The 17,458-nt window shown below is 44.0% G+C and overlaps 1 protein-coding gene across 23 annotated transcripts in view; it reads left to right on the top strand.

Annotated features, from left to right (window-relative positions):
* The window catches only part of KCNMA1 (potassium calcium-activated channel subfamily M alpha 1), a 717,863-nt gene that overhangs the window by 369,023 nt on the left and 331,382 nt on the right, over positions 1–17,458 (top strand). The window lies entirely within an intron of this gene.

Here is a 17,458-nt window from a genome sequence, read left to right as displayed (position 1 = left end):
TAAAAATAAACATTCCATTTCAAACCATGTCTTTTGACTTGGCTTTGAGAAATATGAACTCCAGCAGCCCATCCTTAAAAAAAATGGCACCTGTAGATATGTCCAGTTTTTGTTCAGAAAACCTAATAATCTTGTGATGAGTTTTAGAGAGAAATATGTGCTTTGTCCATCCTCCTATCTGAAAATGAGCCTTGCCAGTTTAGGAGATCTGTTTGCTGAGAGCTCCACAGTGAAAAATAACATTCCCTACAGCGAGGTTTGTAAGCTCCAAGAGATGGGACCGAGTGGGGTAGGGTGAGGAGATGTTATAGGAATGAGGGAAGCAGATCTGGTGAGGACTGAGCTGAGGTGAGAGCTCAAGCCTCTCCTGAAGTGGTTTCCCAGCTCTGGCTGATTGTCCCCAAGCAGAGCGCAGGCTCGTGTGGCCCAATCATCCTGTGTTTCAGAGAGAGGAGAGGAAACCAGGCTTTGTGTTGAATCTCCAGTTTTAAAATCCTGCCCACGGCTCCAGATCTTTTAAAGTACTCTGCAGGCCAAACAAAACACTTCTGCAGGCCAGATTTGGGCCTCCCGTTTTCAATCTTTATTCTAAACTGTCTCTCTTTCTGGTCTTGAATTAGCTCTGCTCTCGGAGTGCCAGAAAAATCTTCTTAACTCTTGATTCTCCATCCCCTAGAAAGGGTCCCTTCACTTTCAAAAGTGAGGAGTCCTTGGTCTCCAGGTGCTCTGGCTTATTTCCTATCTAACACACTTGCAGATGCTGCTTAGGTATAAGTGTCCACTCTTCTCTAGGCAAATACTGTATGTCACAGCAATAAATCACCCACAATTTACTGTAAATCCCTACAGCTGCATATCATGATCTCGACGTCATCCCTGAAAATAACGTCGTTAGGACCTCATAAACATACACTCTGTTTGTTTAAGAACTGCAAGAGCTTTTTAAACATGGTTGCTAAGTCACAAGAGTGTATTTTCCAGGACATAAATGGAAGTGAACACAACCCCCTTAAATTGTCAGATTCTTTATAAGAAAAGAGGCCCAAATCTGTCTGTTCTGCTGGTGTATTAACTTGACCAAAATGGAGTTGATTATACGAAGCATGTGTGTTGATAACTATTAGACACTATCTTCTGACTGACTTGTCTAAATGGACACATAATATGAAAGTGGTTTAATTTCTAGCATATGCGGGTATAAAAGGATGGATTAGCACAGATAAATCTTGGCTGTATTTTTTTTTTATCAACCTTAAAGTTTGCAATTTGCTGAGCAGTCAATTCAACATTTACTGATAAAATTCTTATGCTATGGCCGCTTCAAAAACAAAATCAGAAGCATCTCTGGACCTTTCTTCCTACACATGGTCCCAAGTCTGAGCTACATTTTCATCCCCTCATATTTTGCTTTTTACACAGAAACTTGGCAGCTAATGTTAAGGTAGCGTTGTTAGACTCTGCTGGAATATAGAGCTCAGATGTTTTCAGAACTACAAAAAAGATGGCTGTTCCCTTATGATAACCCCAATTCCAGTAGAACTGCTTCATCAATCTGGTTTTCAAATGGAAAATATTCATACTGTCTTTCACTTATCATGATACTCTCAGGACGAAAAATGTAGGGCGGAGTCCAGGGACTACCAATTAGATTTTGGAATCTACTGTAAGGCACATGTCCTTCTTAAAGATTTTCGATCCATATTCCTATTTATGCCCAGGCAGAGAGCCCCTGTATCTTCCTTTGAGAGCTGGTCTTTTCAACTCTATCTCTCTCTGCCTACCCTCTACCTCCCACCCAAAGATGAACCCATGGCCTAGTTTGAGACACAGTTGATCTTGATGCCTTAGAGAGAACTGGAGGGACCATATGTAAAGAAAGATGAAGGACATGGATGCCAGGCATCTACCTGCACATGCTTTTATCTAGCATCAGGAGGAAGGGGGGGTGCATAAGGATTTTGCCCTCTTCATAACAGCATGAACAAGAATGCTAAGTCAAGGTCTGTAGGAGCTGCGGTAATAATTGAGATATGCTTCAGGCAGCCCTATAGCCTGTCAGTGCCTTGGAGCACAATCTGTTATCAGGTACTTGCTGAGGCTGGGGAGTAGACAAGGAGGGGGCATTTGGTGGCTGTGTGTCCCTGTGCACTCATGTGCATATGCTTAGAAGAGGAATGAGTAAGAGTTGGTACCTACCGCAAGTGCAATTAGAGAAAGTAATGTGTATAGATTGCCATGTGCCATGGTGATGGTTCTCTTGTGGGGCAAGCACCCCTTTGAAATTTGATGAATGCTGTAGGAATTTTGCTTGCCCGAGACCCTAAAGTTGGTCCAGGGACCCCAAGCTAAAGATTCTTGCTCTGTACGATGAGTTCATTGGCTCAAGCACTACTGTTTCTTCTGCCATGAAGATCATGTAACAGAGAGAGGGCAGTCCTCCTACCCGAAGGTTAAGCAGAGACTGATTGGGAACCCTCCTCTCCTGGCATATCAAACACGTCCAAGCGTGAGACTCTCCATAGTGTGTTTTCTCATCTCCAGCAGTCAGACCCCTTTCCCTCACTGCATTTGAAATCTTGAAAACAGAGGGGCAGTGCTAATGAAACCAGGGAAGGAAGGCCCTAGGCTTCCTGGCCATTGCTTTAATCCTGGGCAACACTGAAAGCAGTGTGTAAGGTGAGACGGGGCTACAGGGCAGAGCCAAAGCACTCTTTGTTCTCTGCTTCTCTTACACACTGGGGGTTAGCACCTGTATTTAGAGGAAAATTTCCTTCCTGGCTTGTGATTCAGGATGCAAACAACCCCCAGCCAAAATCATTCCATCTGAGACACTGCTCTGGAGCACCAGGACCTGGGCACCTCTGGGGTGCCCCGAACAGATGCAGGCAGCTGCCACTTCTCCAGAAAGCCGCATCTCTCACCTGTGGCTGCAGAGTCTCTGGGGCCCTCCGTGGGCTCATCCGACCAGTCTGCAGACCAGTTTGACAGAAAACCAAAGAGCAGCTTCCGGAGAGAAGCCCCATCTCTCCTGAATTCCCTGCTTCTTTCAGAGCTCTTCCTGCCTGCACCTGTCTCCAAGCCAGCCAACTGTGACAGTTTAATTGGTGTAGGGTGGGGGGAAGCAGTCAGGGGTGACTGGCGTTCCGGAAGAAGGAGACTCCCCTGAGAGGAGTGAGGGGAACCGTGACAGGCAGGCCTGGCAGCGCTGTGTAGGGGCAGAGGGTCCATGACCCTTGCTTGAAAACAGTGCCCACTGGAGGAAACATTTGCCAGCTTCTTCTACCCCGAGTTGCTTGGCCAGTTTTGTGTATTCATGTGTGTTGTTGCTGCCTTGACTATGGTGGGCAGAGAGGTCTCTAGGGGGCTCTGGCCTGGAATGGGAATGGATGGAAAGGAAGGACAGCGCTGCCTAAGAGCTAGAAGCAGAATTCTGGGCTTATCCTGCTCTATCACTTCATAGTCCTTGCCCTTGGGCAACCCACTTAACCTTTCCAAACTGTATGGTCTTTTTGTGTGTGTGTGAAATGGGGTGAATATGGTGATGAGGGACAGCAAATCCCTACCTTGCAGCCGTGGGTGCAAGCAATCAGATGGTGTCTGTAAAAGGCTGTGAGTACCGTGCCCAGCGTGAAGGCAGCCCCCCAAATTTAGATATTTCTGTTGTCCTTTTGAGGTTTGTTTTGAAGCTTTTAATCAGGTCTTTAGAGAGACAAGATGTAAACACATTAAAATTAGGAAACAAAACAAGAGTTTGCAAAGCAGTGATGTGGTTCATTATCAAGGGGGTGCGTAAGACCTGAGCTCCTTAAAAGTGCAGCTCTCAACTCATTACTGGTTTGGGAAGGCGGTAGAGTGGGTCAAAATGAGCACTTCTAAAGGATGAGATTGAACAGCCTTTGGTGAAAATACTGCTCCAAAAGGTCACTGTGATTTGATGAAAATTTGTCTCAGTTATCTCCATAGAGCTGTGTATACTGTGTCGATGTATGTCTGTACTGGCTCTTGATGTAAAAATCCGTATCTTACTACGAGTTTCCTGAGAAAGTGGTCTAAGTAGTGCTTGCTTTGAGTCCAGAAGAGAGCACACTTTCTGAGCTGTAGTAATTTAGGGCACCTTCAGGGAAGATGGGTTCAGGCACAGGTAGGATTTAGATAATATGGAAGGAGGGGATAGGGTGAACAGTCCACAAGACCACCCTTACTTCTGACACCAACCGCGGGTTTGAAGAACTCCCCAAACCACCTCAGCTTTGATAATTCACTAGAAGGACCACAACACTCATGCTCGAAGATGGCTTCCTTCAGGGAAAGGATACAGATTAAACGCAGCCAGGGGAAGAGGTCCAGAGGGCCGAGCCAACAAAGTACCAAACACGGAGCTCCCATTGTTCTCTGCCTATGGAGTCACAGGGAGTGTTACTTTTCCAGCATCCAAGTGTGACAACACGCAGGGAATCTTGCCTGCGGAGGAAGCTCACCGAGCCAGGTGTTCGTAGGTTTTTCCGGGCCTCCACACACAAACTTAGGTGACTGTCCATAGACTGACCTCAGGCTCTAATCTTTTTGGAAGTTGACAAATATCATGTGACCCAAAGCCCCTACCATATATCACATTGTTAGACTTTCTGGTGTGGTTAATCACTCCTCCCCATCTGCCAATCACAGCATTACTCTCTGGCTGATGCAAGACACTCAGGCAAAGACTGAGTCAGGCATAACATCCCAAAGACTTAAAGGTTACATCATCAGAAACAGAGGGCCAAGGCCGGATTTCTCTCCTGGCAGGGTCAGCATCTTTATACCAGAGTCAGTGAGGGAACCATGAAGGCTAGAGGAGGGATCTCTCCTGGGTCCTTTGAGCACATACATGAATAGCAGAGGAGAGGGAAATGCTAATTCACAAAATCTAGTGTTTCTGGGGTCTGTTAATGTCAGCAAAATCACTGTTGAAAACAATAGGATTTATCCATCCCCGTGTGCATGCAAGCTGAATAACTAAACAGGTGAGCCTACAGTTGGTAAAGTAAAGCTGGGCACAGGCCACCTGGATGCACATTCCGCATGCAAGTGAGCTGCCCAGGGCACAACAGACCTTTGGTTGGAGCCCATTTGCTGCCATTTCTAGGTGATCAGGACTCTTCCTGTGCCCTGTTCCTTTGCAGACCCAATGGATGGGCCTCCAGGTACCCTGGGCAGCTTTGGTAAGAAGAACATGTGTCTCCCTGCTCCAGTTTAACTTCCCCACTGTAAGGCTTGATGAGGTCAAAATCAGAAAATGCCGAGACCTCAAGCTGGGGATAAAATGCAGATCCAGCATGCCATCAGGCCATGCTGCCCCCTTGCCACCTGACAAATGAGACAATCTCCAGCCAGGGACAGTTTGTAATTGTGCAATCAAATTAACTTGGATTTCAGCTTAATGAAGTGCTTAATGTCCTGAATGAGGCCGAGTCCTAATATTTAGAGAAGCAAGCTGGACCCCAGGAAAGGAAAGAACAGACTTTGGTTGGTAGCTGCTAGTATTAATTGTGCTTGCAAAGCCAACCTTTTTAAAAATTCATCCTTTCATTCAGGCAATCTGTTAGCACCCAGTTCTGCTAGTTTTGCTAAGGGGTTTTCCTGCTGTGGCTCATAAACAGGACGGTGGAAAGAATTTTTTACTGGAAATCTCTGCTGAACTCTATGTCCCAGAGCATATTTCTTAACTTCACCGGATCTCAGCTTTTTCAATTGAACAATAAGAAAAATATTTCTCTTTTTCTTTGGAATTCCCATTTTTTGTTTTGTTGTAGTTAAAGACTGATGCTCTGGAGGCAGGTAGACCTGTTTACAAATTCTCATGCTGTCATTTAGTAGCTGTGTGCCCTTGGGAAGAAATTAACCTCTCTAAGACTTAATATCCACAACTGTCAATATGGGTCCTAATAATTTCTGCTCCTTAGTACTGAGAACAGTAAATGAATACTCCACATAAAGCATCTAGTATGGGACATAGACTATATTGGCATTTATTAAGTTGGATGATATGAATGTGAAATTATTTTCAGTATGAATTATACATCACTAACTTGGTACCAGTGGTTTTTATTTTTATTAAGCTGATGGTTTAGCTCTTGTTTAGAAAATGCCTGATGACTTGGCAATTAACTTAATAAATATTTATTGAATGGTTATTATGTGCCAGGCGCTATTTTAAACTCTACGCACTTACCAACCCTAGTGTCAGAGGAAGACGGATAATAAACATATTGACAAATGAATAAATAAGATAATTTCAGTTGATGATCAGTGCTGGGAAGAAGATAAAACTGGTAATGGGAAAAGCAGGTTTCTTTAACAGTTTTGTGCTGAGGACTCCTTGGGCAGTCTAGTGGATACTGTTACTCCCTTTTGAGAGTATTTATCAATGCGTAATGTAAAAACACTGGATGATAAGAAAACTGGTTACATTGAGATACAGTTATCAGGATATAAAAATCAAATTCATGATAGAATATGTGTGCTTCTTTATTAGTACATTCTTATCCAGATCAAGTGCAACAGTTCTAATATGCCTCTTTAATTTTAAAGTAGGATTAATGTAAATGATATTTTGAGATATTGGTATCAGTCGTAGTCTTACATATAAATACATGAGATTTTCATTGCTAACAGAGTCAGAAGGGTCATTGATACTATCCTAGATTGTTGCCCACATTTATAATGAAAGAACATGCTAAATTTGAGGTAGAGGTTAATGAAAGTAAAGCTGTAATTTTTCTCATCTTAAAGTCATGGCATCCCTGAATATTATCCAAGGGCCCCCATGGAAATCTGTGCCACCAGGTAAAAACCCTTAGGATAGAGAGTGACTTGTACTAGGGGTTGAGCCATTTTACTGAGAGATGAATAAGGTGATTTCTACTTTTAGAAAGTGGGGTGCCTGAGTGGCTCAATCTGTTAAGAGTCTGCCCTTGACTCAGATCATGATCTCAAGATCCTGGATCAAGCCCCATTTCAGGCTCTCTGCTCAGTAGGGAGCCTGTTTCTCCCACTCCCTCTGCATGCTACTCCACCTACTTGTGCTCTGTCCTTTCTCGTTCTCGTTCTCTGTCAAATAAATAAAAAAAATCTTTAAAAAAATAAAATAAAAAGCCATTGTGGACATATAGATTAATGGAATAGAATTGAGAGTCCAGATATAAACATATCCATCTATGGTTGGTTGATTTTTGATAAGGATGCCAAGATCTTTCAATGGGAAAGAATAGCATTTTCAAAAGATGGTGTTGAGATGACAACTAGATGAGCCACATGCAAAATAATGAAGTTAGACCCCTACCTCACACTATATGCAAAATTCACTCAAAATAGATACAAGACTTAAATATAAGAGGAGAAATCATTAAACTTTTGGGAGAAAAGATAGGGGTAAACTTTTGTGACATTGAATTTTGCAATTAATTCTTAGATATGATACCAAAAGCATAAGCAACAAAGGAAAAGAATACACGCATTAGACCTCATCAAAACTGAAAACTTTGGGTTTCAAAGGACACTACCAAAAAATGAAAAGACAGCATATAGAATGGTAGAAAATATTTGCATATCATATCTGATAGGAAACTTGTATCTGGAATATATTTAAAAAGCATATTAAAACTCAGTAATAAGAATACAACCCAATTAAAAAATGAGCAAGGGATGGATATTCATGAACACATTCATCATCAGGGAGGTATAAATTAAAACCACAATGAAATACCACTTCACACTCACTCCTATGGCTATACTAAAAAAGGCAGATTGTAACAAGTGTTGATAAGCATGAAGAGGTCAACAAATTGCAACCCTGTACATTGCTAGTGAGAGTGGAAATAGCGCAACAGCTTTGGAGGGCAGTCTGGCAATTCCTCAAAAAGTTAATCATAGAGTTACCATAAAACAGAGCTATTCTACTTCTAGGAATATACCACCAAGGAACAGCAACAGCCTAAATGCTTGTCAATGGACAATTGCATCAGAAAAATGTGGTATATCCATGATGGCATATTATTTGGCCATAAAAGGAACAAGATATGATATATGCCACAACATGGATGAACCATGAAAAGGTTTGCAAAGTGAAAGAAGCCAGTCACAAAAGACTACATGTTATATGGCTCCATTTATATGAAATGTCTGGAACAGGCAAAAGAGAGAGACAGAGAGGCCTGCAGGAGTGGGAAGATGGAGGATGATGACTAAAAGGTACAGGGTTTTTTTCCAAGGTGACCAAAATATTCTAAAGTTTACTGTGGTGATGGTCACACAACTTTGTGAATATACTAAATGCCATTGAGTCGTATACATTAAGTGGGTGAATTATGTGGTACATGAATCATAACTCAATAAACCTGTTACCAAAAAAAAAAAAAAAAAAAAACCCATCCTGATGTGATGTGGAGAACAGAGACTGGGGCACAGAATTAAAGGAAGAAAATGTTTGGGAGGTGGTTTCCATTAGTCCAGTTGAGAGAATGACGCCTTGGGCTGAGAGGGAGACAGTGGAGGCGGCGAGCGCACGCTGCAGGTATCACAGACAGACAGGGCTGTTGAGTTGGAAAGAGAGAAAAATGAAGAGTGACTTCTAGGTTGTTGACTTAATAACTGGTTATTAAGACTAGTTAAGACTAGTCCTAGAAGACTTGGAGTTTTAGTTACGAGCTATAGAAATGTTGAGAGAATACTGAAACACTACAAACTCTTTGAAGAGCTGGATCTCACCATGTCATAATTATCAATTTCACTGTAGCTTTTAACAGAGAAGAATATTCATTATACACATGCATAGGCATACACACCACATCTTCACAGGCACTCTCATGCATGCAAAGAAAGAACATAAAAACCACATGCTTTGGAAAGCCGAGCCAGGAAAAGAGAGAATGAACCCCCAGCCTCACAACTTCTCCTCATTCCGATGCTAAATTTGTTCAGTGGAAAGAGATCTGTGATCAGAGCAAGTAGGAAAGAATCTATTCAAGAATTTATGTATCTTAAACATGTCCATCAAGCATAATTTTCTTCCTATCACATGTACAAATAGCAAAGGAGAAGAAAATGTCATTTTAGGGCCTTGGGTATTATAGGATTTTGATAATGTTAGCAAAATAATGGATAAAATAACCCTGATTGCTTCAGTCACCTGGTCCCAACTGGAGCCCAGGCTAAGTAAATTGTCAGTATAAGCGTGTTAAAACCCTTGTTACTTAAGGTCCTTCTCTGGAGACAGTGTGGCTTCAGTAATGAATGAGCTCTGGAAATTAGAGAAGTAATCAGATTGTTAATTGAGATTATTCGCTTCCCCTCAAGCAGAAGCAAATGGAATGGACGCCTCCTGAACGTGTACATGACTCTGCTGTGGGGAGCCAAGGGTTTTCCATGATGCTGAGTCCTCTATGGCTCATCTTCATATAGGAACAGAAGGCATGTCCCCCCTGTGGTGGGGTTAGAGGAAGACTTCCCAGGAACCTTAGCTCTGAGACAGAGATGCAGGAGTTGATATACCCTCATTTATGCTTGAGGAGGATATATTTTCCTCAATATTTTCTCCCTCTTCTTCCAGGGTCCCTTGGGAGCTGGGGTGTCCAGCTCCGTGAAATTAATTGACCGAGGGCTCAGTTTTAATTCCAACTGCACCAACAGAACTTTGCCTTTTGCTGTATAACTCGAGGTTCGACAGACCCATGGGCTCGATTTCCTCATCTGCAGAGGATAGAGTCGAATAGAGAACTTGTGAAATTGTCCTCTATACTTTTCGACTCTCGGAGGTTTTTTTTTTTTTTTGGAAATTGAGTTGAAAATTCACATAGAGTATTAAAGCCTACGATTCAGTGGCATATAATATATTCGCCATGGTAGGCAACCATTACTTCTTTAGTAAGACCCTTATATCACCCTCAGAAAAAACCCTATGTCCCTAAATAGTCACTTCCCTGCCCCTGGCAAACAGCAGTCTTGCATTCTGTCTCTATGGGTTTACCTTTTCTGGATATTTCTTATAAATGGGATCATCCATCTGTGTCTGGCTCCTTTCATGGAGCATTTTATTTTCAAGGCTCATCCATGCTGTAGCCTGTATTAGGACTTTATTCCTTTTTATGACTGAATCATATTCCATTGTGCGAATTTGTCACATTTTGTTTATCCATGTTGATGTGCATTGGGCTTGTTTCTGCTTTTTGGCTATTTTGAATAATGCTGCTATGAGCATTTCTGCACAAGAATTTGTTTGAATTCCTTTCAGTTCTTTTATATCTAGGAATGCAATTGCTGGGTCATCTGATTATTCTCTTTAACCTTTTGAGGAATCACCAAATTGTTTCCCACAGACTTTGGACTCAGACGGATTTGGGATTCAGGTCTAGGTCTACATCTTTCTAGGAATATAACCTTGGACAAGTTATAATCTCTGTGAATCTTTTGTCTATGAGGTGGCCATGATACCACCTGCCTTAATGCTGCGGTGAAGGGATGAGTAACTTGCCAGCTCATGCCTGACAGATAGGTAGGCTGAAGAAATGCTCTTCCTTTTCAATGATGAATAAAAGTAGAGTGGAATAGGCGGGTTTTAAACAACCTGCTTTTAAATTCTTCTTATTATTTTTGCTGCCAAATCATGCTTGGTTCAATTAATAGTAGAATTTTAATATATTTATTTTCTATGTGTTTGCTAGTCGATGGGGCAAGGGAGATGAATCTTCGGGACAAAATCAGGAAGATAGAGTAAGCTGACATGATCTTGAGATTCCTTGGGTGGATGATCCACCTTTATTTACTTTCCATTCTGTCCATGTTTGAGGATGGACTTGGCTATTGGAGTGGTTATTGATCCCTGTGATCCTTCTGTAACATGGCCTGCTTACCATTTTTTTTTTTTTAATATGCAACCATTGGTCACAAACTGCCTCATTAACTTTGAAGGAGTCAATAACTATTTATATGGCTTATGATGTGATATGATCCCTACATTCAAGGTTCAGCCACATCTCCCAAGTAACACCCACTGTTATGTCCTAGGGGTGCATTTTTCATGGTGGACTGTTGTTTTCTTGGTCCTAAGCACTGTAGGTCCTCACTCAGTAAGCCCTGATGGCCACTCTTCTCTTGGGGTTTGGCCCCAGTGATAGTAAGGGGTTTGGACTTGTCCCATGGGATGTGACTAAGGAGGGGTCACTGTGAGAATTTCTGATCCCTAGAGATGGTGAAATAATGAGAGAGAATGGGAAAAGCAGCAAGTGTTTGGGCCCAGTGACCAGTTAGCTCAGAAAATGGTGGACCAAGGAGACGCCCTAGCAGGCAACTAATTTTGTATCCCTTCAAATCAGTGTTCTTTACATATTTATTAAATAGTTAGTGGAGAGACTGAGCTTTTACAGGTGAAGAGAAAGAAGAGGAGGAATAAATGATGTTAGGGTGCCTCAGAGGCCCTCGCCAGCTGCTTTAGCAGTTCAGAGACCCTCTGCTCTTCAAATTTGTCCTTGCAGGGTCTCACCTCCCCACAAGTAGCTTTTCCAAATATTCTTTTGGCTCACATGTTATAACTACTCTCTGAAAAAATCCCATTTTTCCATCCTATTACTTTTCCAGTGATCCCTTGAGCACCTTATAGATTGACACCCAGGAAACTGCCTGGTTGAGCCACTCCCTAATTCACTTCTGGCTGAGAATTTAATTAAAAAAAAAAAAAAAGAATTTGAATTAAGTACTTACTCTGTGACAGGCATTGTGCTAAGCCCCTTGTAAGGATCACGTCACTGGATCCTCCCAACGATTGATAAGGTGTGTACCTGTGCCATCCCCACTAACAGGTGAGGAAACCAACACACAGGGTGTTGAAAGTGTCTTACTTAAGGTAACGGCTGGGAGGTGGCCGAAGGAGGATTTGAATCCATACCTTTAACTTTAACCCCTGTGTTTTTCTTGGGCAAAATCATATATTATTTCTTTCAAAGTCAGGATTTCAGACCCCCTGATAATGACAGCAAAATGAAAGCTATTTTGGGGACAGTTTGAGACTAAAACATCACACGTACCAACACTAGTGATTTATTTCAGAATCAAAATTGTTATAATTATGAAGTATAAGTATCTGTAATGTAAATCTTTCCGAGAACTGGAAGGAGCTACCCATCTCTGAAGGTGGTTCTGTTTTAATTTGGTTCCCAGGAAGTAGAGCATTTGTGCCATAATTTGCATTTGGCAGTACCTTCCAACTAAGTCACTGACAGGCCAAAGCCTTAGAATGATGGAAGTATGGAGTTCACAGGCATCTTCTGGGGCCTGGTGAACCTCAGAACCAGAACCTGGATTAGCCAGACACCCCATTGAGGGACGTTGATTGATCGCTTTTCCTATCTGTAACTAATTGCAAAAAAATGCCCGGAACTTCACAGGGAAATTTTTCCGTCTTCTGCTTTTCTCTGCGGACCTCAAATTGCTTGATATTCTGGCTGTTTCCAGGGCGTTGACGTCAGTGGAAACGGCATGCACAGAATAATTATCTAATATGCCATAAACTCCATGCTATGGTCTGGCAAAGGAAATATTGCTCCAGGCAAAGGGGAACTCAGATTATATATATATAAAAAAGCAATAAGCCTCTCCTTTGTTACTCCTGAAGAAGGAGGATTCTGGCTTTGAAGATGAACTGAAAGTCCAAAAAGAGCCCATTTTGTAGTGAGGGAGGTACCCCTCTCTCTTAGAACCCCGAAGTTATTTTTTTGGACATTGGCTTAGTCCAGTGGAGACCACAGCGAATGTCCAGCAGCACAGCCAGGAGCGGTGGCCTGCGGGCCCATAGCTCCTCCTTTCACCTGAAGCCCCTCCTTGCGGGGTGAACAAGCTTCCTTAGAGCCCATATGATTTATTCCTCGTCCCTCCGAAAGCATCCAGTCCTGGGCTGGGCGAGGGAAAGATAAATGAGTCCCAGTGGCCGTGTTGTAGATTACTTAGTGCCAGTTGTCAGTTCTTTTTCCCCTGGGAAGGGTTTGAAATGAGATTGTTTTCGACAGACTGTCCATGATAAATGATTTTCCGAGTAAGAAATTGCTTTCAGTGCCGAACCTCACCAAATCACCCTGACAAATGTTTGTGGTGGTGGTGGTGGAGGGGTGCTTCTCCTTGCCATTTCATGCTCCGGGAGGGGAGGGGTGGGGGTGCAGTGGGAGGTAGGGATGGGTCGGATAGGGTGTCTCCCCGATGCAGACAAAGAGGGGTGGGGGCCTTTGTTTCTGGGCGATGCATTTGGTCAGTTTCTTCCAGCTATTGCTGCGGGTCCAGAATATTCTAGATCAGAGGGAGGAAGAGGGATGTGTGTGCATCTGTTAGTGCTGGCTTATTGTGTTGTTTCCATGTGTAACTGTTAGGGTGAGGAGCCTAATGCCAGTTATAAATAGAATAGCGATATGTACACACAGCAGGGGCAGGCACCCTCCAGGCCATGTTCCCAAACTCTAACTAGTTCGTGACCCCTCCTGAAAAATCACAAAAATAGCATTCCCTCTTTCAGTATTATTTGGCATTTCACAAGAGATTAAATGTCATGTCTAGAGTCACAAAGGCCTGTTAGAACACGGCTTTTCCAGCTGTACAGGATCCCCTTCCTCCTCTAGATTCTGGGGGAGTGGGGGTGGGGGGGCTCCTGCCGGGCAGTCGTACAGGGCTCGGCCATGGAGACGCCCCAGGGCATTGGCAGGAGGATACCTTGAGAGCCAGAATCTGGAGGCAGAGCCTGCAGCATCACAGCATAACCAGGGCAGGCTCTGGGGTATCAGAGCCCAGGTGAGATGAGCCTGCAAGAGGGGCCCACAGTGCTGAGCTGCAGATGGACCTCAGCAGCTCCAGTGTTAAAGGGGATTCTTACTCTCCTGTATTTAGACCTGTGGCCTCCATGGATCCTCAGATGCCTGCCAGGTCCCCCAGCTCCTGCCTCCTCTTAAGGCCCCCGGAGAAAGGCCACCAATGCCCCTTCGGTGATGCTTACTCAGTGGCCAGTAGCCCAGGCCACCTCTGTGAGGCGCCAGTGAGCAGCTACAGGAGTGTCACAGACTTCCTGCTGCATGGATTCAGGGAGAGGCAAAGTGTGATGCTGCAAGGCCAGGGCCTGTCATGGGGAGAAACTGGCCCTTCCGGTGGTATTGGGAGCGACAGCACATCCTCGAGGTGACTTCCGCCATGACTTCAGAAGCAAGGTCTGTTGAGAGCTTGCTGGTTTTCCTAGTCATGGTGGAATCTTCTGGGGCTGGTGGGAAAGATGGGTCATGCTTCTCCTCCCCACATTGTTTTTCCTGCAGTAATAATCCCATCTTCCTCATAGTTTCAGCCTCTGTTTAGGCATGGCAGCAGATGGACTGCAGCCTGAGAGGACATGCATGTGCCCAAGAACATAGAGTTAGTCAACTCTAGTGCTGCCACATTCATTCTCCTGGTCTGTCCTCACCTTGCTCAGATCCTGTCTGCCTGGCATGCCCCATGATATCTCCTGTCACTTGGGACACAGCATAAGAGGACTCAGTAGGGCATCCGTGGCCTAGCAAAGCTGAGTACAAGAGTCCAGCACTGCCTGCGGATTCATTCATCCATCAAACATTTATTGAACCTTATGCATCATGCTTTGTGCTGGGTATTGGGACCAGAGATGGAAACAGAGAACATTTTCTGCCCTCGAGATTCTAGACCCCTTTCACATCTCACGTGGAATCTGACAAGTAGTAGTAGTGGTAACGACAGCAGCAACCAGTGTATTGAGTGCTTACTATGTTCTAGTATGTTCTAGTCCACATTCTAGGCTTTCCCCTCTTACTAACTCTTCTGAACCTTGCAACTATCCTCATCCTCATTTTATAGATGAGGAGACTGGGCCTCACAAAAGCTAAGGAGCTCTCCCAGAGTCACCCAGGTAATGGATGATGCCACTGAGATCTGAATCCTGGGAGCTGTAGTTCCAGGAACAGATGCCCTCAACTGGTCCTGTGGTGGGGATGAGTCAAGGTCAAGGTGGATGTGAGGGGAAGGAGTGGTCCGCACCTTCACGGGCTACGGGAAAGCTGTTCTAGGGAACTGATGCGTGAGCTGGGTCCGAACTTTTCTCAAGGCATCCAGGTCCTCAACATCGGTGAGAAGCAGCCCTGCTTTCCTGATCTCTGGGCTTGGTCTCCAGTGTTGGAACTGCCCCACAGCCCTTTCTTGTAGTGTGCAGACCTTTGCAGTGGAGGCAGGTTCACCAGTGTGCTCCATTTAGATCCAGGGACTTGGGACCTATTTGCAAAGGAGAGAAGATATGCGCATAGATCCACGTGCTCAGCTCCATGTTCAGATGGACCTTCAGCTTTCAAAGTTATAGTCATGCAGGATACAAAGCCTTTTAGGAGCCAGTCGGAAGGAATGTGGCTCCTCTCCCAATTTGGGTCTATGAGCCATGGGCCCAGGCCATGCCTTGTTGGTTAGAGCAGAAATTAGAATAATTACCTCTCTATTTTGGGAGCAGACACATCTAGGGCTAATTAGATCAGTTAAACCCCAGGTGTGTCTGGGTCCTTGGAACTGTAACATCCCAGATATTCAGCAAATTTGGCAAAAGGAGAGAGACAGAGGCAGGGGAAAGTAAAGTATCCCTTTCGTTATACCCCAACTTCAGCAGCAAGCCAATAGCAGAAGCGTGGCAGGGAAATTCCCAACACTTCTGTAGCCATCCGATTCATGCTGGGTGGAGCATAGTCAGCTTGCTCAGGGACTGCTCTATTCTGGAACTTCTCTGATGTCAGGCGATATTCCAAGTAGTGGAGACTCCCACACACTTCCTCACTGCCCCAGATCTCTGGTTGATTGAGCTCTTTGGTTCTGCAAGTGAACCAGCAGCAGTGAAGGTTTTCACCTCCCTCCATGTGTTGCTTATGACTTTGGACAGGTGACCACATTTGTGGCCTGAGTTCACCCTCTTTGAACCTGTGCTGTTTGAAACTCTGTTGCCTAGAGAAGCTATCCTTGGTAGGGGACTACCCCCCAGAACTGAGGAAGAGAAAGGGGCATGACAACCAGTCAGAACCAGGAGAAAGGGCAAAATACCCCCATTTGAGAAAATGGACTTGTGGGCCAGTGATCTTCATTAGCCCTGGCAATGGCTCTTAGAGCTATCAGTCCAGTCATCCTCCTTTCTGGGTTTCCTGCCAGCCAGTCTGCAAGTCCAATTAAGAAGGTGTCCCAACAGGCCACCACTGCTTTGTGGTTCTCATTTTGCTTTCTTTTTTTTTTTTTTTTTAAAGATTTTATTGTTTATTTGAGAGAAAGAGCGAGCGAGCAAGAGAGCATGAGCTGGGGGAGAGGATGGAGAGGGAGAAGCAGACTCCTTACTGAGCCCAATGTAGAGCTCAGTCCTAGGACTCTGGGATCATGACCTGAACTGAAGGCAGAGGCTTAACCAACTGAGCCACCCAGGTGCCCCTGCACTTTCTTTTAAATTTGTTTTAGGGACAGTAGCTTCTCTAACTGGGGAGTGAGGCTGGTAGTAAAGAATGTTAAGGATGACAGTATAGATGGGCAAAGATCACCTGAGAAGATCAAGATGAGCAAGTGGCTGGATCAATGCCACCTGAAAAACCAACACATTCTTTGTTACAACATGGTCTGATGAGAAAAACCATGACCACTCTAAACAGCTTCTGAATTACAGTTTTTTTCAAGCTAAAGAGAAGTGGCATAATTATTTAAATGCAGTGCAATCCTATAGTAGGATACCCTACAGTCCAGTTTATAATGTAAAATGAGATATCTAGAGAATGGCTATCAGCTCCAATCCCTGACCTGGTCTTGGCTTATTAGGCTAACTTTTTTTATTTATTTATTTTTTCTTGGGGGTTGGGGCAACTTTGCCTTGGGAAGCAGAAATGCAGAGTGGAGTCTTCTTTTCCCCAGTGTTTCCCTTCCCTATCTCCCTGAAATCTGGAATCTGGCCAATAGAACAGGAGCCAACTAATCAAGATGTTCCTGGAATCATTACTGTTATCCTAGAAGCCCCAGTAGCCAAAGCTTCTAGAATCATCCCATTGGTATTTACCCTGGGGCAGCCAACTAGACCAGGTAGGACCAGGCTGCTCTTGGGACAGAGAAGATGTGGATATTGCAGCAGGACCTGGTGGCCGGCCGTGCAGGCTCCCTCAGGTCATGTCAGTCACCGTACAGTGATGCAGCTCCACTTTTACGGATTGAAATATTTAGACCTGCTTGTCATATTACTTTGGGAGTAGGGGGCAGTGGGTAAAGTCGATGGGGAAGCAGAGTGTTGGAAGTTTATTTTAATTTAATGTTATTTAATTCAGATTGGATATTTCAATATGATGCTCAAAAAAGATCCTCCTGCTGTCTAATTCATGTGGATTTTCCAGGGACCATACCAACCTGATTGTCTTTGTAGAACCACGAGCTTCACCTGTAACAAAGC

Source organism: Canis lupus, chromosome 4, assembly GCF_003254725.2.
Source record: "Canis lupus dingo isolate Sandy chromosome 4, ASM325472v2, whole genome shotgun sequence".
Classification (NCBI taxonomy): Eukaryota; Metazoa; Chordata; class Mammalia; order Carnivora; family Canidae; genus Canis; species Canis lupus.
Note: the sequence above shows the minus strand (reverse complement) of the source record. Positions and strands in the feature narration are given on the sequence as shown.